This window comes from Rhinatrema bivittatum, chromosome 6 (assembly GCF_901001135.1).
Source record: "Rhinatrema bivittatum chromosome 6, aRhiBiv1.1, whole genome shotgun sequence".
Classification (NCBI taxonomy): Eukaryota; Metazoa; Chordata; class Amphibia; order Gymnophiona; family Rhinatrematidae; genus Rhinatrema; species Rhinatrema bivittatum.
In genome coordinates this window covers 212,969,389-212,996,494 of record NC_042620.1, presented here as the reverse complement: position 1 = coordinate 212,996,494, position 27,106 = coordinate 212,969,389, and the positions used below count along the sequence as shown (strand labels likewise).

The window sequence follows — 27,106 nt, the reverse complement described above, 5'->3', positions numbered from 1 at the left end:
GACGCTCTAATTGATTTCTCTGGATCAAGTCAAAAAATGCTGGCGCATGTGCTTTATGTTGTGAATTCAAAAATATAATTGAAAAATTCCATATGCATTAGATCAATTAATTCAAACGATCCAATCTACCAAACTTTCAAAGCACAAGGGGATATAGCTATAATTGATGTAATGACTAATGCAAATAATTCCTCGAACACCACTTTCTAACTGCTTACAAGCTATCAACACTCTGCTATCCAGCTTGAACCTCATACTCAATCCAAACAAAACAGAAATCCTCATCATCTCACCAGACGAAAACCATACCCTTACCAACTCCCAAAGCACAACACAATTCTCAAAACTAACTACTAACCTCTCCACCTCCGTCAGAGACCTGGGGGTGCGTCTCGACAACAAATTCAACCTCAAATCCTTCATTACCAACACAACTAAAGAATGCTATTTCAAACTCCAAGTGCTAAAAAATCTTAAACCTCTTCTTCACTTCAGTGACTTTCGGCTAGTAGCCCAGTCTATAATTCTGTCTAAGCTGGACTACTGCAACTCTCTACTGCTAGGTCTTCCAGCCTTATCCACAAGACCACTACAGATGGTGCAGAATGCCGCAGCGAGGCTACTCACTAACACAAATAAAAGAGCCCACATAACACCCATTCTTCACAGCCTTCACTGGCTTCCTATAAAAGCGAGAATCACCTACAAGACATTATCAATGATCCACAAGGACATCATGGGCATCGCCCACCTAAATCTAAACTCACAACTCCGCCCTCACACATCACAAAGACCTATCAGGTACAACTACAAAGGATCCTTATATGCTCCCCCGATCAAAACTACACTAACAAAACGAGCACTCTCCACAGCCGGGCCCACCCTCTGGAACTCATTACCGCCGGATCTACGCCAAGAGACTTGTCATCTAACTTTTAAGAAAAACCTAAAAACGTGGCTTTTCAGGCAAGCCTATACAGAATCACAAGATCACTCAGATACCGGTCAAAGAGAAAAATAGTCCAACATCAGATCCTCGATCACCACGCCAGAACTGAACAACACACCTGTTTAAGACTTCTTCTCTGATTCACCAGTCTTCTTTAACTCATGCATAACTAGGATTTTGCACATCAACAAGGTCTATGTACTCTCATATCACAATTTAGACTACCCCTTAATTATATGTAAGATACCCCTTAATTATATGTAAGATATTTACTCTAGCTTTAATCTTTCCTTACATTTATCCACGTCCTGTTGACGAGTTATTTTTATTATTGTCTATGTAATATTTAATTTGTATTATTTATATTTATATGTTATTTGTTACTCATATGTTAAGAAACGCTGTTTAATGTATCGCCTTTTATTGCGACAGTTTTGTTCTTTGTAAACCGACCTGATTCGATACTTGTATTGAGAATGTCGGTATATAAAAATCCGAAATAAATAAATAAATAAGAGCATGTTTACTATAAGTGTATCCATTTGTTAAATTACTTAACTTGTTGACCTATTAAAATTACGAACATTCCAACTGATTTAGATAATCTCAGTAAGATAAATTTCAATAAAATGAGTTCATTCCAAAGGGTTCTATGGTTTTTAAACAAAAAATCCAACGTTGTTCCAGCTGATGCAAGCATTTTTCATGGTCTCTACCTCTAATATTGCATTGTACTCAGTTAATAACAAAACATTTTAAACTGTTGAAGTTGTGATTTAAATCCAAGCAATGTTGAACAATGGGTGCATTTTTTCTTTAAAGAAATACAGGAACCAGTCTGCAGGAACCTTACCAGGCACAAACATGGAAATAAATTTATTTTTATTTAAGGCTTTTCTATACTGGCATTCATGATACAATCATATCATGTCGGTTTACAGATAACAGGGGAGTGAAAACTTTGTTCTTTTAACCAGTGCAGAAGAAGCAAAAAAGTTACAATATAACAAGGTCGTTGAAACTGGGGAATAAAGGAGATAAGAATAGATAGGAATAAATATAAACTTTATAGAGGTAGATTTACATTGTGCAGTAATGTCTCTTTGTGGTTAATATTTAAATTGCACATCAACATAAAATTTGTAGATTAAACCCAGAGCAGATAAAATTGCACCTAGAGGTTTAAAGGATTTATTAAAAAGTGCTTCAGATAGGCATCCCTCAAGGAACAACACTATTTCACAAGAATACCAAACTGAATAATAAAAATGTTGAAAAACCCTCTGGGCCAGATTTTAAGACGTATGCGCGGGTGTAGATTTGTGCGTGCAACCTGGCGCACACAAATCTACGCCCGATTTTATAACATGCGCGCGTAACCCTTTTAAAATCCGCCCCTCTGTGTTCTACCCACCAGGAAAGAATCAAACTATTTTAACACTTTCCCACCCAGCCCTATACTCCTTAATCTCATTAGTATCTTTGCATTGCTCACAGCATCAAAGGCCAATGATATACTGTATTGAATTGCACTAATAGTCCTGATCTTTTCTGTAGCACACAGCATGGCATCAAATAAAAACATCAGTAATGTCTCTGTACAGTGATTTCTTTGAAAGACAAACTGCTCTTTATCTAATATATTATGTTCAATGAATTTATCTGTTCCAAGACCTACTTTTCCAAAACTTTACTTAAGTGCATTAATTTGATATTGGACAGTAATTAATTAATACTTCAGATGATACAGTTAAATCCTTCTGCACTGGTCACTAGGGATGTGAATCGTTTTTGAACGATTAAAATTATCGTCAGATAATTTTAAAATCGTCCAAAATCATTAGAGTGCACGATACAATACAAATGCCCCCGATTTATCATCAGGGGCATTTGTATTGTATCGTTAAATAGGGCGTGGAAAACCAGCACACCAAAAAAAACCCTAAAACCTACCCCGAATCTTTAGAACAAATCCCCCACCCTCCTGAACCCCCCCAAAATGTGTTAAATTACCTGGGGTCCAGTGGGGGGGTCCCGACGCGATCTCCCTCTCTGGCCACGACTGCGTTGAGAGAAATGGCGCCGGTGGCCCTTTACCCTTATCATGTGACAGGGCAAAGGTAGCGCTGGCGCCATTTTGAAGATTGGCAATACGGCCCGCACGCAGGAGGTCGCTCCCGGACCCCAGCTAGACTTTTGGCACGTCTTGTGGGGGTCAGGAGGGCCCCCCCCCCAAGCTGGCCAAAAGTCCCTGGGGGTCTGGGAGCGACCTCCTGCACGCGGGCCATATTGCCAATCTTCAAAATGGCGCCAGCGCTACCTTTGCCCTGTCACATGATAAGGGTAAAGAGCCACCGGCGCCATTTCTCTCAACGCAGTCGTGGCCAGAGAGAGGGAGATCGCGTCGGGACACCCACCCCACACACACTGAACCCCAGGTAATTTAACACATTTTGGGGGGGTTCGGGAGGGTGGGGGATTTGTTCTAAAGGTTCGGGGTGGGTTTTAGGGTTTTTTTGGTGTGCTGGTTTTCCCGCCCTCCCCCGATTTATGATTTTTAACGATTAAAAAACAAAACGACGATAAGATTTCCCTCCCCCCCCCCAGTCAAAATCGATCGTTAAGACGATCGATCACACGATTCACACCCCTACTGGTCACACAATAGCTTGCTTCAAAAATGATGGTTCAACACCAATCAAGAATTAAAGTACTTGAATTGAACACTTTTCAAATACAGTCATCTTATTTTTAATTTACCAAAATGGACAAGGATCTGAAAAGAATGGAGTCATTCTAATCTGGAAAACAATATCTTTCAATCCAGATGGCGTAAATAAATCAAAACTATCCCAAAGAATTGATAATCTAGATGACATCAGAAAGTTGGATTTGGAAATTGCAAACCTTTTCTTGAATGAATTTTGCTAATGCAGCCTCCCTGGCCTCTTCATATTGCCACCATTTGGTTGTTTCAATGCACTTTAAACTATTGAAAATAATTCTATTCAAAAATTGTTTATAATTTTTTTAAATTACATTTATTGAAGTTCAATAAACTAATAAGGCCAAATCAAAGTCAAAGTCATCGTGATCTAACTGAAATATAGTCCTGCTCCATTTTCTCTATTTATGTAAATTTTTTCATATTGTTATCAAATCCTTAGAAAAACATGGTGAACGATGTATGCAATTTTTTCTTTTTACAGTTTTCTGGTAAAATCTTGTCATAATTCTTTCTAAGGGTTACATTCCACCAGTTTATTGTTTCCTCTAATGAAACTAAATTTGCCCCATCTTTAGCCTCATTCCATAAATCCAGTAATAGCTCACTAATACTATTGGGCTCTGCGCTAATCTTTTTATAGGTATATTCATTTAATATTACGTCCTTAAACTAAATCAAATCATAAAAAATTGTGATCTGACCAAGAGATAAACACTTTACTAATAACAGAAAAAAGATTTTGAAGTATTATCTGATGAGTCACCATAATAAAATCTAACATATGTCTTAAGCAGTATTTGGAAGATGTCACCAAGTGAAGCAAGCCTATGGCATAAATCAAATCCACAAGGAGTGCAGATAAATTATTGGTCCAAACGTTTTTATCAGGAACAAAGTACAGTTTATTGAAACTTCAATATGGCAACTCCATTGCTCCAAAACAGTAAAAGCAAATAATTCTTTCAGGGTCCCCCGACACGGACCCAGTGTTTCGCCCGAAGGCTGCGTCGGGAGGGACAGAGTAAATTTGCAAGAACTTTAAACTAGCTGAGGAGTTCATACAGCTGGTACGGCTCTCCTTGCTTCATTCGGAAGTCAACGTCCCCAGCAGGAGCTGGGTTCTTCTTCGACGGAAAGAAGGACGGAAGCCTTCGCCCTTGCATAGACTACTGGGGCCTGAATGCTGTAACGGTCAAGGACTGTTACCCCTTGCCTCTCATCTCCGAGCTCTTTGATCGGCTGCAAGGTGCAAGGATCTTTTCCAAGTTGGATCTCAGAGGGGCCTACAACCTGATCCGCATCAAGGAGGGTGATGAATGGAAGACCGCCTTCAACACCTGAGATGGCCACTATGAGTATTTAGTGATGCCGTTCAGGCTCTGTTATGCTCCAGTGGTGTTCCAGAACACCATGAATGAGGTACTCCGTGATCTCTTGTACCAGTGTGTAGTCGTGTACCTGGATGACATTTTGATATTATCGGACTCTGATCGACCACAGTCAGCACGTCATCCAAGTGCTGCAACGCCTCCGAGAACACAGACTGTATGTGAAACTTGAAAAGTGCCTTTTTGAGCAGGAGTCCCTTTCCTTCCTGGGGTACATAGTCTCCAGTGAGAGATTCCGTATGGACCCGCAGAAGCTGAAAGCCATTCGGGAATGGCTGCAGCTGTCTGGACTAAAGGCACTCCAATGGTTCTTGGGTTTCGCCAATTATTACCAATCATTCATACCGCATTATGCGTCCATCGTTTCCCCGATGACGGCCCTGACCCGGAAAGGCGCGGACCCCAAGAATTGGCCTCCGGGGGCGGAGGACGCCTTTCGTCGCCTCAAGGAGGCATTCCTGCAACCATGCCTTCGGCATCCGGATCCGCAGTGGCTGTTTGTCATCGAAGTGGATGTGTCCTCAAAAGGCATGGAGGCCGTTCTGAGCCAGGCTTCCGAAAGTCATAAGTTATGCCCGTGTGCCTTTCTCTCCTGCCAGTTCTCTCCAGCAGAGTGGAACTATGCCATAGGTGACAAGGAGCTCTTAGCTATAAAGGTAGCCTTAGAAGAGTGGCACAACACCAATTTACGCTCTACACAGACCATAAAAACCTAGAGTACCTGCATCGGGCACAATGACTCAACCCGCAACAGGCACATTGGGCCCTATTCAATTTTATTCTCCATTACAGACCTGCCGAGAAGAATATCAAAGCTGACGCCCTATCACGTGTATTTGAGTCTATGGAGAATTCTGATGAACTGCAGTTCATCATCGAGCTGCCATGCATCCTATTGTCTGCCACCACGACCATCCCTTCCGGGAAAACTCTGGTTCTGCCGCATTTGCGGAAACAAGTCCTGGCGTGGGCTCACGATTCCCGCTGCTCCAGTCATCCAGGACCTTACAGACCCTGTGCCGATACTACTGGTGGCCGAAGGTCAAAGATGTCTGGGCGTACGTAGAGTCCTGCCAGTCATGTGCTCACCACAAGAGGATCCCCGGTTCGACCCCAGGCTTGCTTCAGCCTTTACCAGCGCCCTCAGAACCATGGACCCATTTGGCGACTGACTTCATGGTCGATCTGCCATTATCCAGTGGCAACACGGCCATATGGGTGGTCGACCGGTTTAGTAAAATGGCACACTTTGTGCCACTCCCAGGATTGCCATCCGCCACATCTTCAGACTAAATGGTCTACCCAGAAGTATCCTTTTGGATCGAGGGCCTCAATTTACTGCCAGGTTTTGGAGGGCCCTCTGCCAGACATTTGACATTACGTCTGCTTACCACCCACAGATCAATGGTCTTGCGGAGAGAACAAACCAAACCCTAAAGCAGTTCCTCCATATTTACGTCAATGAAAAACAGGACGACTGGGCTACCCTGGGCAGAATTTGCACTCAATTCTCATCTCTCCATGGCTACCGGAACCTCACCATGTCAGATAGTGTATGGGAAGCAGCCATGCCCACTGCTGCCATTTCCCATTTCAGTTATGTCCCCTGTAGCCCAACTCTCTGCAGATGAGTTACACCGCCTGTGGATCTCCACACAGTGCACGCTGATCAAAGCCAGTCAGGCGGCAAAAAGGTATGCTGATCAGCGAAGACCATACCTGCCTCTCAGGCCGGGCCAAAAGGTATGGCTGAGCACACAATTCATTCACCTGAAGCTGCCATCAGCGCAACTGGCCCTGCGATTTATTGGGCCATTTCCCATTATTCAACAGGTTGGTGCCATTTCGTATCAGCTTCATCTTCCCTCAAGATACACAACACGTTCCATGTTTCCCTCTTGAAGCCTCTGGTATTATCATGGCCTTCCAGCATGTCTCCAACTTCCCAATCTATTGCTTCCGAAGATGACCTCACCTATCAATTCAGAGAGGTCTTGGACGTGAGAAAGCATAGGAAGAAATGGGAGTACCTGTTAGTGTGGGAGGGGTTCGGCCCCAAAGAAAACATCTGGGAGCCGTTGGCCAACATCTTAGACTGGGGCTTGCTTGAGCAATTCCACAGAGACCATCCATCTAAGCCCAGGCCTCCGGGGAGGCGCCCTAAAGAGGGGGTACTGTTGTGTTCCGTGGCCATGGAATACCATGACCGCGGCCCACCGCGGGAGCTCTGGGGTTTTTTTTTTAGTGAAAAATAGTTTTTCGGATTAGTGCGCGCTAACTCATGTTAGCGCGCGCTAACAAAAAACGTTTATTTTTGTTACTTTTTGTTATTTTTTGCTATTTTTGTTAGCGCGCACTAACCCGAAAAACTATTTTTCACTAAAAAAAAAAACCGGTGAAACGCGGGAAAATGATTTTTCCCACGGCCAGACGATTCCGAAAGCGGGAACGATCGGGCACCCGATTCACATCCCTACTCTGTATACATACTGTATATGCCTGGTAGCTGCTTCTTTCTGATTTTTATTTCTGGACTTCTGGCTCTTTTCTGCCTCCTTAGGTCCTGCAAAAATGGTGGCAGAACAGAAATTAATTCAGGGGTAACAGACACAAAAAGGGATTTAATTAACACAAGTTTGAAACTTGTGAGCTGTAGTGCTTATCAACGCCAGTGTTGAAGCCTTGATGACTGGCACTGTTGCTCATAAGTTTCAAACTTGTGCTAATTCAAACCTTTTGTGTCTGTTTTCTCTCTCTCTCTCTCTCTCTCTCTGCTGCATTTGTTTCAGTATCACCAGGTCTACTCTTCTTCCCTATAGAAGGGGAAACAACAGGAGGGAATGGGCTGGATAAGGGGCTGTCAGCTCCAGACTCGCTCTCTCTCCATCTCTTTCTTGCAGGCTTCCTGAAAGGGAGGCTCTGCAGCAGAAAACCCCTTATGCACTACCTCTCTTGTCTAAAAAGTAGTAGTAGGACTGCATTCCAGACCATTCCCCCACAAATTAAACCCTATATAATAACTACTTTTTAAGCCTTGGATTACATGGATTTATATACAGTAATTTTTTAAACATGCATTGGGTGTATTTGGGGGTGGGCTAATAATTAATCTCCTTATTTCATTTCATGCCTCTTACTGAAGCAATTATTTTTTTTAAAAAAAGCTTTGCCATTGGTACCGAATAGGAGGAACCCTTTATTGTCATCTTTACTGACAATAAATCAAGAGCGTGCTGCCACACTGGCAGCAGAATCTTGCATGGATGGGGCCAGCGAGAGAAGCGTGCTCAGGGAGCCCGGGCCAGCCATTTTGCAATCAGGTGTTACACTGGAGTGAGGGCGCATACATGACTGACCACGGGGGAAGTAGCACGATGGTGCAGCTGAAGCTGACTGTACCAAAAAAGGCCAGGGGAACCATAGCAGCAATGGCATATGAGACAGAAACTTATTGAAAGGGGAGAAAGAAGACCGGGAAAGGGAAGGAGGGAAAATAAGATTGGGAAGTACAGAGCAGAAATCCTATCTGCCCCAACTTGTACCTCTATTAATGTTCTTCCACACCTACGTCTTTAGTTTCTCTCCTCACCCCCTTGCATGCTTAAATTCACACACAGTCCACCTCCCCTTCCTAAGCTCCAGCTCCTTGAAGTCAGCAGTACAAACATGGACTGTGTAAATAAACTTAGAAATTATGACGTGTCTAAAAGAAAGGAAACAATTATAAAAGATGGTTTATTTTACTGGATGAACACTTCAAGAATGCTTCCGGTCCTATAAGCCTAACAACAGCAGAGAATGTGAATATATTTTACTAATTCAAAGTTTACATGCATTTGTTTTTGGTTCATTTGTTTTTATTGAATTCATGAGCACTTTCCATTTAGTGAATATAACATCAACTCATCTTACAACAAATGCATTAATGCTACATAAGACTTTGTAAATGGACCACCTTTTTTTCTATTTTTGGTAGAAGATATATTGGTTTTGTTTACTTTACTACCACTGAGACAAAGCTTTATTTGTTTGTTTGTTTGTTTATGAATTTGAGGGCCAATTGTCAAATAGTTTAGGCTCCTAAATTGGCCCTAATTTAAGTTCCTAAATCTAGGTAAATGAATAGCAAGCACCTAACTTGGACCTAGATTTATCAAAAAGCTATAAATATTGCAGAAATAGTGCCCATGATTAAAAAAAGGGGGGGGGGGAGGGGCGTGGTTATGCTAATGTGCAGCCTGAGGCATCATATTAGTAAATATCACACATGGCGTTGTTTCATCATATGCGGCGTTGTATCAATGCATGCAGTGTTACCTCAGCGCATCGTGCATTGCGTCAGCACATGGCACGTTATTTTTACAGTTTATATATACAGGCTTCCTACAGCTGCCTCTTTGAGGGTGTGTTGAGGCGGGGGTTAGAGGAGAGAAGGTGAGTAGTGGTCAGTGGATTAGGAGTGAGATGGTATAGTGATTTCTGAATGCATTGTCTTGTTGTTGACTGGTTTTCCTTCTGTTTACCTTCACCTTTGTCTTTTGTCTGTGTGTGTGAAAGTTTGTGTTTGTTTGTAACATTTGTCAGTTTGTCATTTTCTGTGGAGGAGGCGTGAGGAGGTGTGTGGAAGAGTGGACGAGGAGTGAGGAAGTGAGTGGAGGTTGTGGAGAGGATAGAGTGTGAGAAGCGTGGGGAGAGAGGCGAGGAGAGGTGTCGGGAGAGGAGGGGGAGAAGGGAGGAGAGGATGTGGGAGGACAAGGGCAGGAGAGCTAGGGGAAAGAGGAGTATGAGTAGGGACAGGAATAGAGAGAGGCAGGAGGGAAAGGATAGGAGGAGGCAGGAGAGGGAAGGTGATGGGCAGGCAAGAATGGTGGGAGGAGGATGTCAGGCTAGGGATAGAGAGAGAGGGCAGAGGGGAAGGGAAGGGAGAGGGGAGCAGAACGGAGAGTGAGGAAAGGGAAGACACCTCTCTGGAAGAGGAAGTGGCACCCTTTTCTGGCAGCCAAGCAGCAGGATGCCCTCGTCTCAGGGCTATCAAGTTCTGTGTGCAGGCTAATGAGATGGTCATTGCAGGGGGCCTGCAAAATTATGCCAAGCTGTTTGGCAACTGGGCAGCCAAGACATCCAAGGGCCAGATCTAGTGAAACCTAGCCCAGGCCATCACCAGGTGCAGCGGAGGGAAAAGAAGCAGGGAACAGGTTGCAGCTGAAAGGCAAGGTGGTGGCCAGAAACAAGTACATGTGGCAGACCAGAGGAAGAGCCCCTTGTCCCATCGTCCTCACCCCCATGGAGGAGCAACTCATGGAAAGGCTGGGGCCAGATATCTTCAAAGTCATGCCTGAGTGGGTGGACACCACACTAGCCACAGCTGGTAAGTTCACCTCACCTGTAAATGAGCAGGCACATCATTTGGCATAAGATGCTCATAATGCTAACAATCAAAGTGCACCTCTGATGCCAAATGAAAAAAAGATACTTGCTGCCATTGGTACTTATGTCTTATGTTTTGTTTCCACAGCTCTTACCCAACAGCACACCACCAACTTTCCACAGACCCTTCCTCATGGATGCACAGACCCAGGTAAGCGAGGAGGTGAAGGAGGAGGAGGAGCAGCAGCCACCGGCTCAGAAGCCACTGGCAATGCTGCAACCCTTGGGTTCAACAAGCCCACTCAATGTGTCCCTCACACTCTCTGGGTTAATGGAGGAACAGAGCCTTGACTAGGAGCCTCTACAATCAGCACAACCTCAAGCCAGCACACCACAGCGGCAGCCCGAAGCACCAAGACCTCAGCAGGAGCAGCCTACAAACCCGGTGATGCCCTAATTGGAGGCTCAACTTCCGGCACCAAGCCCTGCACCAGCACCAACATCCCCACCACCAACAGACAAGTCCATGCACGAGCAGCTGGACCACTCAAAAGGAGGCATGGGTTACACCTCAGGCACATATAGGCAGAGCTACTGCACCTCAGGAGGGCTGTAAACAGGCAAAACCAGATCCTCTGCGATCAAACCGCTGCCAACACCCAGAATGTAAATTTGCTGGTTGGTGCAATGAACAGGAAAGGAAAGGAAGACAGCAAGAGCTAAAGAAACTCATTATTGGGGACCTTCACTATTGCCTCTTGTTGCCTGCTTACATGGGTCAGTATGTGAGATGGTCAGTAGGAAGCTGCCGCACACAGTATATTGTGTACATGTAGAGCTTATGTGGTGTTAAGGGAAAGTTTGAGTAATCATCACACAATGCTAAATCTTCGGACCCTTTCTTGTGTCATGACTGAAAGGCTATCTGTAACCAACCCTTTGTTACTTTCACTGTAAAGCTAATACGACATATGATCTGGGTGAGAATGAACATCATTCTCACCCAGATCCTGCTAAGGATGTTGGAGCAGCCATCAGAGTCTTCCCCAGCATCAATGTAGTCTATACCACGCAGCAGTCCCTGTGCTGACTAGTGCCATGATGTAGCAAGGGGCCATGAACACCTCAAACACCTGGCCTCTAAGAGCGAAAAACAAGACTTGTAGGACAAGCCTGGCCAGACCTCTGTACAGAGTTCCTGTGCCAGCTAGATGGAAAAAGTCTGCTAGGCCCATCTTCACTACATAGTTCCTGAGCAGTATACATGCAAGAAGTCTGCTGGGTCCATCGTCACTTCAGAGTTCCTGTGCCGGATAGACTGAAGAAGACTGCTGGATCCATCCTTATTACAGAATTCCTGTGCCAGCACGCAGAAGGGGTGGTCTACTGTCATCCATTGTGGTCCAACAGCCTTATTGTAAAGCCCTCCTCAATAATTCCTCTCTCTGCCCGTATTCCATCCTCCTTGAAGTGGCCTCCAGTCACGGTCCAGCTGCTGCTGCTTCTTCTCATCTTGTCTCATCTCCTGCTCTGGATGCTGCTGCATCATCTCATCTCAGCTCCTGCTGCCTCCATGCTGCTGGTGTGTCATCTCATCTCAGCTCCTGCTGCCTCCATGCTGCGGATGTGTCATCTCATGACAGCTCCTGCTGCTTCTGCCTGCATACTGCTAGGGTGTCATCTCAACTCCTGCTGCTGCTGTCTCCATGCTGCTGGGTCTTCACCTGGTCCTGTTAGCTCCATGCTACTGGGTCTTTACCTGGGGTTCTTGTTTCCATGCTGCTGAGCTCTTTTGGTCTAGGTCATCTGCCTCCATGAGGTGCTCTGCTGCCTTGGCCCTTAGCCTATCCCCTTGAGGGCACTCTTTCAACATGGACTATCTGGGCCTTTGGGTTACCAGCATGAATTACTGCTGCTTTTACCTAAAACATTAGAGCTGTACTGTAGCTATTGGGGTGCCACTTCCACTTTCTGTGTTAGTAGTAATCATGATTGTGCCAAAAGGATAAGATGCTATGCCTGTATATGTAATGATCCCATGTCTAACAATGTATGTACAGGTCTACACATAATGTGCTGTTCATGAAATTTACAATGATTTCTGCTATTTGCTATCTTGTCCTTGCAGATTGTGAATACCTAAGGCATTCTCTTTATTTCAAACAGTGGACTACATGTCTTCGCTAATAAATTAGTCACTGGTTTGAAAAATAGACTTCCTGGTTGGCTCCTTTCATTGTGTGGTTTTTGTGTTAACGGTTGACTAGGTACAAGGTTTGCCCTCCAAATGAGTTTGCATACTAGAATGCCATGGCACATTCTAGCCTGCTACTTATCTAGCAGGCAAGACCATATGGCCTAGGCCATACAACAGAATACTCAGTGTGTGCTCCTAAGGAAGACAGCAAGAGCTAAAGAAACTCATTATTGGGGACCTTCACTATTGCCTCTTGTTGCCTGCTTACATGGGTCAGTATGTGAGATGGTCAGTAGGAAGCTGCCGCACACAGTATATTGTGTACATGTAGAGCTTATGTGGTGTTAAGGGAAAGTTTGAGTAATCATCACACAATGCTAAATCTTCAGACCCCTTTCTTGTGTGTCATGACTGAAAGGCTATCTGTAACCAACCCTTTGTTACTTTCACTGTAAAGCTAATACGACATATACTTGCTGACTGTTGGAGCAGAGTGTGAGAAGCTGTATGACAACTAGGAGGAGGAGCGAGGGAGTAGAATAGCCCTCTAAGCCCTGTGCTCTTGGCCTGTGCACATAGTTGCCAAGACACTACTCCCTTGCTCCTCCTCCCTTGTTGTCACACAGCAGCTCACACTCTGTTCCAACAGTCAGCAAGTACACAGTGATGTCAAAGGGAAAGGTTGGTTAATGTAGAAGTGAAGCACCTAAAGTGCTAACCAAACCCTGTCCCCTACATTCAACAGCAGATATGGGTGCACCACTGCTGCTACCAATGGAGAGGAAAGCTATTAACCTACATATGGCAGAAAGAAGGTAGCTCTAACCTGCCAGCGTATACAGAGGATATAGTGAGTGTAAAATGATGTGTCCTGGGGTGGCAGCGTCTATGTCAACTGTGCATGATACGATCAACTGAGAGGAGGCTAAGCAGACCAGAGACAGCAAAAAGGGACAGTTAAATAGGACTTCTGCTAGGCCTCAGCACCTGCCAAGCACGCCATGCCTGTACACACACACACACACACACACACACACATACACACACACACATACCTCTTCACCAGCTATCAGACTGCATGCTGTCAATAAACAGTCATCATGCAACCCATTCTTCTGAATCAGCCCTATATCAATTTCATTAGGTGGTCCTTGATACTCCACGTTCCAGCCATCACAGTATCCTTATATTCCGTGAACAGCTTCTTAACACCCACCACCTAAAGTAGCAAGCCTTTGTGATAGCTTCAGCTCTGGGTAGCCTGCACACCCCCAAATAAGTGGACTATTAGGACCACTCCAAGTACTAGTTGGAAAAGCATCCAGGTGGGGGGACAGTGTCCATGACAGATAAATGTCTAATAACACATACACACAAGACTGCATATTTGATGTGTGATGTTGGCAGCTTTCACAACTTCGACCCCCTCTCAATCGGGTCGATACAGTAACGTGCGGTTGAAGATTTCCCATCTGTAACGTGCTGGGAGCGCACAATATAGACGAGTAAGGCGATCCAGTGATACAGTCTCCAGTTTCACGCGTCCTTAGCGCTTCCTAAAACAGACGCATAACCCTTTCCACACCCAGCATGTAAATGAACGAAAAAGCTGTATAATGAAGGAATTAGCTATTCCCCTCCGATACAGTATCGGGCGCTGATACTATCTCCTCAGTAACCGGCTGTTTTGCCGCGGCCTTAACGTGTTAGTTTACCGCCTCCCCCTAGTAGGCGTTAGTGTAGTGTAAAAAACATTGCTTACCTGCCCTGGTCCCGTCCGGTCTCCGGTCCAGCTCGTCCGGTCTCCAGTGTAGCCCCAGTCCGGTCTCCTGCAGCCCTGTCCGGTCCCCTCCTCCCGAAGCAAAAAAAAAACAAAACGAAAAAGTAGCAAGGCTCGGGCCTGCTACGGTAGTCCCTTCTCCCTTCCTCCCGATTTCGCCAAAATCGCACAGCCTCCCGAAATCTCACGGCCTTCTCCCTTCCTCCTGATTTCGCCAAAATCGCACGGCCTCCCTTCTCGACTTCCTCCCGATTTCGCCAAAATCGCACGGCCTCCCTTCTCGACTTCCTCCCGATTTCGCCAAAATCGCACGGCCATTCATCCAGGCAGAGGGAGCCGGCGGTCATCGGCTCCCTCTGCCTGGATGACCGCACAGCCCCCGCCGGAATGAATGCCCGTGCGATTTTGGCGCTCATGCCATGAGCGCCAAAATCGCATGGCCATTCATCCACGCAGAGGGAGCCGGTGGTCGACGGCTCCCTCTGCCTGGATGACCGCACAGCCCCCGCCGGAATGAATGCCCGTGCAATTTTGGCGCTCATGCCATGGGCGCCAAAATCGCACGGCCCCTGCCGGAATGAATGCCCGTGTGTCGTGACGTCACGGCAGTCACGTACTACTCGTTTGATACGGGTTTGACTAAGCAAACATAAATCACGCTTACTTGTTTCTGATTGGTCACGGCAGTCACCGGCTCCCTCTGCCTGGATGGACGCCCGTGCGAAATCGGGAGGAAGGGAGAAGGGCCTTGCTACTTTTTCGTTTTTTGGGGGTTTTTTTGCTTCGGGAGGAGGGGACCGGATGGGGCTGCAGGAGACCGGACAGGGGCTGGACCGGAGACCGGACGGGACCAGGGCAGGTAAGCAATGTTTTTTACTACACTAACACCTACTAGGGGAAGGCGGTAAACATATTTTTGGTTTTCTGTTTTTTACACTTTTTTACACTTCCTGGTGCCTGTCATTTCAAATGTCATTTGAAATGACATTTGAAATGACAGGTACCAGCGCACCCAGGTTACTGTATAGGCGCTGTACTCAGCGCCTATACAGTAAAATGGGTTGCGCGGGCATAACCCTTCCCTATCGCTTCACAGCCGCGGCATGCATTTGCATGCAATTAGAAGAGAGTATCAGGCGCTAGGTCTAGAGAACTGTGCGTGCGGGGAGGAAGGGTGCGCCTGACACTGCCGTACTGTTTCTACCGCGGCCTTACTGTATCGACCCGAATGTTAGGTATAAACTGTGAATATACTCTAGTCTAAACAATGAAACCCAGAAGTGTAAGAATACCTATTCTCAAAACTTGAAAAGATAGCAGATATGTATACATGAAATTACACATCAATGTAAATTCATTTAAAAAATGACCATCATACCAAGATTTTGTTAGGCTTATCATGCTAGGTTGCAATTTTGCCCATATCAAGTGCTTATATTTTTAATCATCAGTCATCCTTAGTTTAGTGAGGGACCTCCTCTCACTAAAAGTGTACCCCAAACCCTTTAATCTCCGTTTTTATTTTTTTTTTGAAAAAATGTTTATGCACTTAAAAAGATCATTTATACAATTTGGACAACACTTATCTTTAAAGTTGTCTTCAAAAAATATATGGGATGCTGACTGAGAGATGTTCCCACAATGTTTGAATGTTAAACTCCGGACATTGCAATGTTTCATAAGATAAAAGAATCTTCCTTCCTCAGGGGCGAGATGAATCGTTGTTGGAAATAATTTCAGCAAAATCCCATATTTTCTATAAGAAAAAAAATCAGTAAGTTCTTTTTTTTAAAAAAGAGGGGTGAAAATGCTGTACACATCTCAAAAAACGACAGGGACTTAAGAATGCATTGAAATCACTTACTTGCAAACAGTTTGGAGAGGTGGTCACTCTGTGCAGTACACTTGAATCTCTTAAAAAGGCGCTAATTAGGACAAACAGAACAAAACAAAAGATGAAAGGAAAAAAGGAAAACCACAAGACATTTGAACAATAGCTGGCAAAATGCATTCAAAGGGCAAACTGGATTTGCAAACACACTCACTGCTTTCCTACCACTGCGGATTAGAGGCAGGAAATAGCTGCGAGGCCACTGGTAGTGAAAGCTGCTAAACCTGTCCTGACTCATCTCTGCAGTTAAGAAGGAAAAAAAATGTCGAAACTGAGCACACAATTCACTATAAGTGTCCCAAATTTGAACCAACCAATAAAGATTAAGATACTTTCATAAAGTATGCTATAAGGACTATTTCATAGTGTGCATGCTCTATTTCCCCTGCAAATCTATTAATTCATAATTTTAAATTGGAATGGGGGCACTCACTGGGGCCGATGCAATAAGGTTGCATAGAAAGCGGGCGCTGAACAGTCAGCGCCCGCTCTCTTAACGCGCCCCAGGTGACCCCAAGGGGGGCGCCATGCAAGATTTAAATGTTTAAATGAGGGGGGGGTCGGTTTTCGTGACCAGCGTACGGCAGTCATGGAAACCGATTGGGTCCATGTTAGCAAGGAGGTGCAACGACCCTAGCGCCTCCTTGCTAATGTGACCCCCTCATTTAAATATTGCATGGCGCCCCCTTGGGGCGCCTGGGGGCGCATTAAGAGAGCGGGTGCTGACTGTTCATAATGATATTAAGTAGGAGGCAGTACAGAAAAGCATTTTTTTCTGCTTTTCTGTACTTTTTTTTTTTAAATGCACAGCTATTAACGCCTGCTCCAGGCAAGCATTCATAGACGACAGTTAAATGTACATGTTCGAGACACACATTTTTTTTTTTTTGCATCGGGAGTGAATGCCTAATAGCCTCATTCATATGCATTTGTATGTGATGAGCGCTATTAGATTCACTCCGCGTTCGACGCGCGTTGAATATGCACTAATCCCCTTATTGCATTAAGGGACTGATTAGTGCCTATTATACCCGGGGGGTAATAGCACATCGAAAACGCGCATCCAAGCCCCCTGCCATATGCACCTCCCTGAGTCCTACCTCCTCCCTACGAACCTTTAACTCTGTCCTACATGCCTGTCTCACCAGGAGGTTCAAGGCAGTAGAGGCAGCATGAATCGAGGTGATATGTCCACTCTTTCATTGGCAGTGGTTCTGTTGGACACAGCTGCCTCTCAGTGCAATGCCCATCAAGCTGAGGTCACCTACAGGAAATGGGCTGCCTCCTAACCCTATGGCTCTTTGTGTGTGTGTGTGTGTGAATGGTTTGTTTTTTGGGGTTTTGTTGTTTTTTTTTTAAAACTGAGCTTGTATGAGCAAAGGCTTAAGGCAGCCCATTCCTTTCATTCCTTTGTTTTTTGCCTGATGCTGGCACAAAGACCTAAATAAAGCCCTTCTCTCTCTTCTTACTTATTTTATTTTTTAGGCAGCAGGAGCAGCCACTGTTATTGGAGGAGGGGTAGAATGTTTACCCAAACTGGAGAAAAGAAACGCAATGCAGAAGGAAGAGACTGGCATCTGGTTGGGTGCCTTCTTTTAGCTCCATGCTGTTCTCTCCTGCCCCAGTCACATTCAAATAGCCTGAACAAGCTCCAGGATTTGCAAGAATGAGCATGCCTGCCCCTCTCTCCCCACCTCACTGTGTCAACGGACTGTGGATGCTGCACCCAGCACATCATTTGCCCGGGTCTGGAAGTATGCAAGCAGGTTATGTGGGCCAGAAATCAGGGGCGGCACACCTTGGTTTGGGATGCTGAGCCAGGCCTGCATTTAGGAATAAGCAATAGAGGTGACTGCTTAGGGCGCCAAATTTTCAAGGTGCCAATTATTCGGACCAAGGAAGAAGCTGCTCCTGGTTGCTCTAGGGCCGTGTGACACCATTGCTTCAAAGGGATGCTGCTGCTGTGGCCCTATGCTGAGGGGTCCAGTGAACCCAGAAATAAGGTGTGCTGGCTGCACAGCTCAGGAGGCGCCAGGATAATGTGCCAATCTTGCTCCATGGTTGGCCCCACTCCCCACCGTGAGCTGCCAGAAACTCAAGGAATGTCGGACCAGCTCTGCCCCACTCATGCTGCCTGCAATAGATACAATATCTCCTCCCCTTCCTTCCCAAAACAATATGGGTGCCTGGTTGCCATTGGTGCTCATGCACTCAACAAAGTGCCAGACACTAACTTCCTCTTGCTCCTTTGAGTTTGTTGCTCAATTAGTTCTGGTCACTGCTATGGCTGTGGTGTCATATCATGTATAGCTTAGGAAGGGAGTAAGGAATTTTCCTTACTTTTATTCTCTTTTGTAATCCAGCTGTCAAAGCAACAGTCCTCAGTTGGGGAGCACAGATTTTTGCTCCCCTCAGTACCTGGCATGCATGAATCCTTAAATCTCATCTGTAGGCCTAGCTGCTGTACTACAGTTGGAAGTCCTCCCCTTAACACATGAGGGGAGAAGCTGAAGTAGGCAGCCCATTGGCTGCCAATAAACACATGCATTCAATACAAACTGGAAAATTGGGCATTAAAATGGGAGATGAAATTTAATGTGGATAAGCGCAAGGTGATGCATATAAGGAAAAATAACCAATGTTATAGTTACACAATGTTAGGTTCCATATTAGGTGCTACCACCCAAGAAAGAGATCTAGGCATCATAGTGGATAACACATTGAAATCGTCGGTTCAGTGTGCTGCGGCAGTCAAAAAAAAAAGCAAACAGAATGGGAATTATTAGAAAGGGAATGATGAATAAAACGGAAAATGTCATAATGCCTCTGTATCACTCCATGGTAAGACCACACCTTGAATACTGTGTACAATTCTGGTCGCCACATCTCAAAAAAGATATAGTTGAGATGGAGAAGGTACAGAAAAGGGCGACCAAAATGATAAGGGGAATGGAACAGCTCCCCTATGAGGAAAGACTAAAGAGATTAGGACTTTTCAGCTTGGAGAAGAGACGGCTGAGGGGGGATATGATAGAGGTGTTTAAAATCATGAGAGGTCTAGAACGGGTAGATGTGAATCGGTTATTTACTCTTTCAGATAATAGAAAGACTAGGGGTCACTCCATGAAGTTTGCATGTGGCACATTTAAAACTAATCGGAGAAAGTTCTTTTTCACTCAAGGCACAATTAAACTCTGTAATTTGTTGCCCGAGGATGTGGTTAGTGCAGTTAGTATAGCTGTGTTTAAAAAAGGATTGGATAAGTTCTTGGAGGAGAAGTCCATTATCTGCTTTTAATTAAGTTGACTTAGAAAATAGCCACTGCTATTACTAACAACATTAACATGGAATAGACTTAGTTTTTGGGTACTTGCCAGGTTCTTATGGCCTGGTTTGACCTCTGTTGGAAACAGGATGCTGGGCTTGATGGACCCTTGGTCTGACCCAGTATGGCATGTTCTTATGTTCTTATTGGTTTACAGTCTACTTCATAATTTAATTTCTCCTTGGGTCAATGCGATACTAAAGACACATATCCCTATGTGCTGTCTCTGATCCTCTGGACAGCAATTGCTTGATATTCCTTCACCCTGACAAGCCAGTCTTGAGTCCATGAGAGAAAAAGCCTTCCCCGTAGTTGGCCCCACTCTTTGGAACACACTTTCACTGCAGTTACGTAGCATAGCTGAGCCAAAGGAATTCAAGAAGTTCCTGAAGACCCACCTTTTTAAAGTTACTTTTATAAGCTTAGTTCCCTCTTTTAGTGGGGCGTATCAACATACTAGCATCCCAGATATCTGCCTACAACACCTAACATAAGAGTAGGTCTATGTTGTGTTTTATTGTAGTATTTTGTCATTCTCAGTATGTGTATTCTTTATATATACCACCCCGAACTTTGGAGGTCACAGGCTAAAAATAATTTTTAAATAAATAAGTAAGCACAAACAATAAAATAGAGCAGTGAAGAGCCATTCTTCTCCTTGTTCCAGCCCCCTCCCCTGCTGACCTCACAGTGCTGCTGGTTGCTGGAGAAGGTTTGAAAGGCTTTTCTCTGCTCACCCATATTCTCCTCTTTCCCCCATACCCTATCCTCCTTTGCCTTCAACCAGCAGCGGTGGAAGACAAGAGGGGAGAGTTGAGGCTGGAAGAGGACAGCTCATAAGAGCAAGTCAGCTCCCTGCTCCAGTCCTCCCCACCCTGTCTGACCTCCCACCTCACCTAGAGTAAAGGGCTCTTCTCTAGTCTGTACTGAAGGGGAGGGCCTGCCCCAATCCCAGCAACTCACTGTGCTCCCAAGACTTGACATTTAGTTGACTGCAGATTTGGGGAAGGAATAACCTAGAGCTCTGGTTAGGCCAAAATGATTTCTGGCAAGGGAAAGGGGATGAATGCTGAAAAGAGGTGAGCAGATCAGGATGAACATAGTTGATGAATACCTGGGGTGGGGGGGGGGGGGGAGCACATGAACTGAATGGTGGGGGAAGGTGAGCATGTGAACGCTTGAAGAAGGAAAGGTCCAAAAGAGGATAAATGTTTCTGGGGCTTAGTAATGTGAAAACGAGTGAACGTTGCAAGAGATGGGGGTACAGCATAAGGAGGAGTTTCTGCTATGGAGGAGATGAGGAGAGGGTAAATATTGTTTCCCTCCTCGTCTCTAGTCAGTAATGCAAAATGGACTATCTAGCACCTTATTCTTCTCCAAGGTCCACGCTGCCATCTTTTCTGCAAAAGATATAAGGGGACCATAGGGCTTTGTATGAGAACCATATGGGGGAATGCTGGGCATCACAAGAACAGAGAAAGGCAGAAGAAGAATGTGAGAGAGCCCAGGGGGAAGATATGTGTGCAAGAAAGCCAGTAGTGGTGCTTTTACGGGGTGAAAAAATAGAAATAGGGTCAGGATAGGGCAGAAGTGGTAATAAGGGTGTGGGATATTAAAGGGGGATGGAGGGTGAGGATGGGTGACAGTGAAAGTGGACAAGAGCTAGAAGTGGTGAAAGGGGAAATGGAGAGTAGCAGAGCCAGAAGGGGTGATGGAGTGGGGAGAATGAAAACCAGAGATGTGATGGGGCGGAGGGGTGAAAGAGCCAGAGATGGTGACTAGGAAGTGTTTGAGATAAACACACAAGAGGACAGTGTAAATGCTTCAGGAGGGAGTGACTTGAAAAAGAGTGAATGTTAGTGGGAGTGGTTGTGTATGAGAGCCAGAAGGGGTGATACTAGAGGTTGTATGTGTATGTGAGAGAGCCAGAAAGGACGCTGGAGGGGAGGGGTTAGAGGAAGAAAGTAAGGAGATGGAGGCAGAGAAGATAAGGATGGAGGCAGGGGAGATAAGTGCTGAGCTGAGGGAAAGGAGGGGGTGGGCAAAGTAGCACAAAGGGCGAGAGGGGGCATTAATGTTGGGGCCAATGAGCTCCTTTTGTTGCTCTTGTGAGAGTTGGGGAATGTTATGCTGGGGCTGCTGAGAGAGACACTGGCAGGGAGAGGATGGGGCAAGAGAAAGAGAGACAGACAGACACTGGGCAGAGGAGGGAATAGAGAAAGAAGGAAATGTTGGTCAGACATAGGGGAGGATACATTGGGATGATTGAGAGATATACCGGTGGGGACAAGTGAGAGTATTGAGAGAGACTAGTGAGAGCAGGGTAAGAAATTTGAGAGAGATTGGTGGGATGAATGAGAGATTGGGAAAGACAGGATGGGATTGAATGGGAGAGACTGATGGGGACAAGGTGGGAGAATTGAGAGAGAACTAGACACAGAGTAGAGGAACTGAAAGAGGCTGCTGGGTACAGGCTAGGATTTAGAGAGAGAGACTGGTGGGAACAGGGTGGGAGGACTGAGACTTGGGGGGGACAAAGTGGATGGACTGAGAGAGACTAGTGGAGGATTGAGAGAGAGATTGAAAGCAACAGGATGGGGTTGAAAGAGAAACTGGTGGGGACAAGGTGGGTGGATTGAAAGACAGAGAGAGAGAGAGAGAGAGAGAGAGATACTGTTGGAGAAGAGGGGACACCCCTTACCCCAGGGAAGTTTAAATAAATTTTGGCATGGGGGAGCATAGAGGGAGCAGAGGGAATTTAAAGTTGGGCAAATGTTTTTACTGCCAACCAATCAACCTGGTCCAGCCAAACTGGGAGTGAGGCAACCTCTTTGTCCGAGGGGCCTATATACACCTGCTACCCCTCCTGAGCTACCCATACCTCACCATCGTACCATTTATCTCCTGACAACATGAGGCCCTTTAATGCTCTGCATTCTGATTTCTTGGCTCATGAAAGATTGGTCACTCCTGTTCTACAGAAACGGTTAGCCAATGGTTTCATTTAGTAAAGTTACTCAAAGGTGCTGTGCATGTCAAGCGCTAAAATAGAAATTAAGAGCTCATTACAAGGTTGCAGAAAGATGACAGAAATAATTTTGGTTGAATTTATTGGGATAAATACAATCGACTATACCTCCCACAGTAATCTGGATTTTTTGCCAAACAATTTGGATTTATGTAAATATTTGAAGATTCAAAACATTTTGCATTTTTGGTGGCAGAAAAATGTAGTTTTATGTTTTTTTAAAAGTGTACCCCTAGTTCTGTTTGTGCAGGCATAGAGCCCATTGAAAACAAAGAATCGGGTTTCCTCAGTCACTTCTACGGAAATAATCTATTGCATCATTTTGCTTCTCAGCCTTTTTGTCTAAGATCATATGCAACTTCTGAGCCATGAGCTTCAGGGCTTTCTGGCTGAGACTTAGAACCTGTATAATGTGGTGCAGATTACAACCGTACCACTCAACCCCCACTGGGGACATCTGTGTGGACCCTACTCAACCCTGGATGATTAAACCAGCCATTAAAAAAACAAAATAGTCTTCCCATTATATTTCCAAAGCTGTGGTTAAAGTTCTAAAAATCAACATAGAAATACTGTAGTCATAAAATGATTTTTTAACCAGGCTTTTCCACCTTAGGCCTAGAATATTGTCAGATATTTGAGTTGATTATTGACTTTTGCTTTTAAAATTTAAGTTTTAAAAGACTTCTTAAAAGCCTGCAGATCTATCATAAATCTCAATTGTCTTGTAAGCAAATTCCAAAGGAATAAACCCCTACATGAAAATGTTTGCTGATGTGGTCTAGTCAATCGTGCAAACAGTAGAAGGGGGTAGCTAATAACAAAGCATGTAATTGTCAGATATTTATTTATGAACATTTGATATATTGCTTTTTCCCAAAGTTGGTCTTAAGGCAGATCACAATAAATTTAAATGAACAGAGGCATTAGAACAGCTTACAGTCAAATTAGAATTTGCAAACTATGAAGCATTGGGATCCAGTACAGGAAACTCCATTTGTGATTAGTTTCAAGACCCAGTTGTGTCCCTGTTGTGTATAATACTCCTTCCTAGAGGGTACAGGAAGTTGGGTGGAAGACATGGATCTCAGGGATGCCTTAGCTTTTTTTTCCCTGAACTTAAGGTGGCTCCAGGTGCAGGATTAGTGGTACTTTGTTTCATAACAGCTGAAAGCATGGAATCTCAAAACCCCCCAAAAAACTTTTACATAGCTTTGAAATATAAATTGACATTGACAACTTATTGTCAAATATTATCCTCAGTCTCTTTGCTGAGGGTTTACAACCTAAAATCATCCCATCTAATTGGAGGGTAAAATATTCCTATCTACCAATTTGTAGAACTTCAGTTTTACTTTTTAAAGGCTTTAAAAATAATTTATTTTCCTTCATCAATGAATGGATTCATTTTAATCCCCCATTCACCCAACTAACTTTTTCCTTGGCATGCAACCCAAGAGGCACAAAAAGATGAATGTCATCAGGAAAAATATAAAATGTAACCTTATAATCATATAACAAATCAGCCATGGAAGATACAGTCCATGAGGGTTACATGACTAACTCATAATTAATCCCATGCATTTTTTTTTTTAAATCCTGATGAAGTAAAAGTTAACTAACCTTTAAAAATAACTTGATATGGTTGGGTAGATGCTTTGCATTGATTTACCCATGCAAGATCAATCATATTTAAAGAATTAGTTATGCAGGCACTGTTCCGAACTGCATGGGAGGAAAACAGGATGCATGGATAATGGAGAGGCAAAACTGATTACTACAAGCTATCATCATTGTGCATGGGATTTAGTTCGTCCATTTTTTTTGCATTCTTGCAGCGCAGCTCTCTCTTCTCTCTCCCGCTTTCCTAAAGCTCGATTGCGTCTAGTTGTTTCATTGGGCTCTAAAATAGACGTGAGACCTCTTTATGGCCTGCCACACCTACTAGAAAGGCAAACTGGCTCACTGTTGCAGTCTCCCTGTGATCTGCCACACTCTTCATCTGGAGCTGAACTGCATGACTCTGAACTCTGAAAACTAACGTTATTGCCCTAGGTACAAGCATGCTTTCACATAAATAGAAAACACTAGAGATGTGAATTGGAACTGATATCGGATCCGATTCTGGTTCCGATTCACATCTCTAGAAAACACAACACATAGCACGATCATTTCCCTGTGCAGACATACTGTGCCTAGACTAACCATACTAGTATCCGATTTAAACCCGATCCTTTTGACCTTTTGAAGTGGGGAGGGTGGGGGCTATTTTGAATAACTCGCATTGTTTACATTGTACGCGAACACATTAAGCTCGTATACATTGCAGACAATTACCAAAAGGAAACCACCCATTTTGTGACTGTTTGTAAACCAGCAGCTACAGAGTACGCTCACCTGCGAACTTGGTACCCGCATAATTTGTGTGGGTGGCCGAGAGGAGGTAATATTATACATGTTTTTGAGAATGTCAAGTACAAGCATTGTTTTACCATCGCTGTCACTCCTCTCCTCTCTCCCCCTGACCTAAAGACAGCTCTGGCAATGTCGCTCTCTTTATTTTAATCTGGCTGAAAGTGCACTTGCTCCAAATGACCACCCATAGTTTCAGCTGGATCCTTTTACCTGGGTCGGCAGTTATTTTCCTGGTTAAATGGCTTTCAAAATTGTCCTCTTGGTGTTTAATGATTTAAAAAGAAAAAAGAGCAGCTTACAAAAACCAGTGAAACCTCAAATACATAAAAGGAAAATTGATTTGGAACTTAATCAGCTCTGTTGGTTTGAGAATACATTCTTCTTGAATAAGATCCTGAGGAACCAATCCATGCAAATCATCTGATATATGCCAGTTTTGGATCTTGCTGTTCAATATTTATTTAGCTCACATAATTAATTATTTAGTTGGTATAATATATTCTAAAATTCCATAAGAGGTTTTTTTTTTGTTGTTGTTGTTTTATTCTGGCTACATTTTTTGAGGAAGTGTTTGTTTCACAAGTCTAAAATAACACTTAGAGGGTATTTGCAAGTTCTTCATTTTAAAAATGAGTCAAAGCAATTCAACTGAAAAGTGAAGCAGCTTCTTAGAAAAAGCAGTGTGGTATTCCGTGAGCCAACAAGAGCCGTAGCTGGCCAATTTGGCACCTGTGGCCAAGTGAAAATGTGCACCCTCACGCTATACATAACACACCACAAGCTGGGAGACGCTGTTAAATTTGTTTTTGGAGGGAAATTATTTAAAACACCATCATTATTTATACCCTATAAGCAGACACAAGTGTGATCCTGGTCAAAAAATGTTTACCTTAGGTTTCACTTCTACCCAACTGATCAGTAATCTCTAGTTTGTTATGCAATAGGGAGTTGAAGAGAGAAAGTGTGCCTTTAAGCCATGACGGTGTCAAACACTTTCTGCTTCTAGTGAATTATAAGATTTTTTATTATATTAAACTAATGATATTCTAGATCTCATTAACAGCAAGCAAACTCCATCCACTACCAGGCACATTGTGATGCATCACAAAACCCAGCCAACCAAAAACACACTAGGCACCTTTATAGCAATCCTATCATACCATAACAGCACTAACACCCAGGACTTATACAGCAGCAACCTTGCTTACGAGTTAGCGTCTCTCACGCAAACCCAGTGCTAAAAAGGCAGACATTAGGTATCACATTTCCTCCCCCACTCAAATATGGAAAGGTGTACTGGCGTAACTCAAGTTTTCCCTAGCACTGGAAACTTACAGGGTCATTCTTCAAAACGCGATGGGCCGATTATCGCGTGCGTTAGGGCCTTATGACGTGCGTTAAAGCCCTAACGTACGCGATAACGAGCGCATTGCGACAAAATTTAAATGAGGGGAAGGGGTTTGGGTGGGATTTAAAAAATGTTACGCTGCGGGCAATAATGTTTTACATAGTGTTCACCACAGCAACAACTGCGGCAGGAGAAAGCACACCACAACAATGCGGCCGGGTGCATATTATCACACCCCCCCCACCCCTTTTCTGGCCACACCTCTTCATTACGTTATATTTATAACGGAATAAAAAAATCTAGGCCTTAATTCCTAATCAGAATTGGAATAATGTTTCCAGGGTTAATGTTACTCTGTGGGTGGTAGCTGGAGTTTCAGTGCTGGGACCTGTAATCTGGATTTTATGCATAGAAAACATGCTTTGTTCACATGCGTTCCTGCTATGAAAACATTTTTGTGCATATAAATCATGTTTCATGTGCAGAAAACATGCTCTGTGTGTACAAAGCATATTTTGAATATATTAAAGACTTTTCTGTGCATAAAAGTGCTTGTTTTTTATGTGCATAAATCATGAGTCTGAGAGCAGGCTAAAATGTGCAAAAGGCTGAGTGCACATTTTAACTCTGGTTTATGCACTTTTTAATTCTCAATGCATTAGTAGACCATTTGCTGACTGCATCAGGAGT

The 27,106-nt window shown here is 44.2% G+C and overlaps 1 protein-coding gene across 2 annotated transcripts in view; it reads left to right on the top strand.

Annotated features, from left to right (window-relative positions):
- Window positions 1–27,106, top strand: part of LOC115093980 (cysteinyl leukotriene receptor 1-like) — a 50,277-nt gene that overhangs the window by 14,642 nt on the left and 8,529 nt on the right. The window lies entirely within an intron of this gene.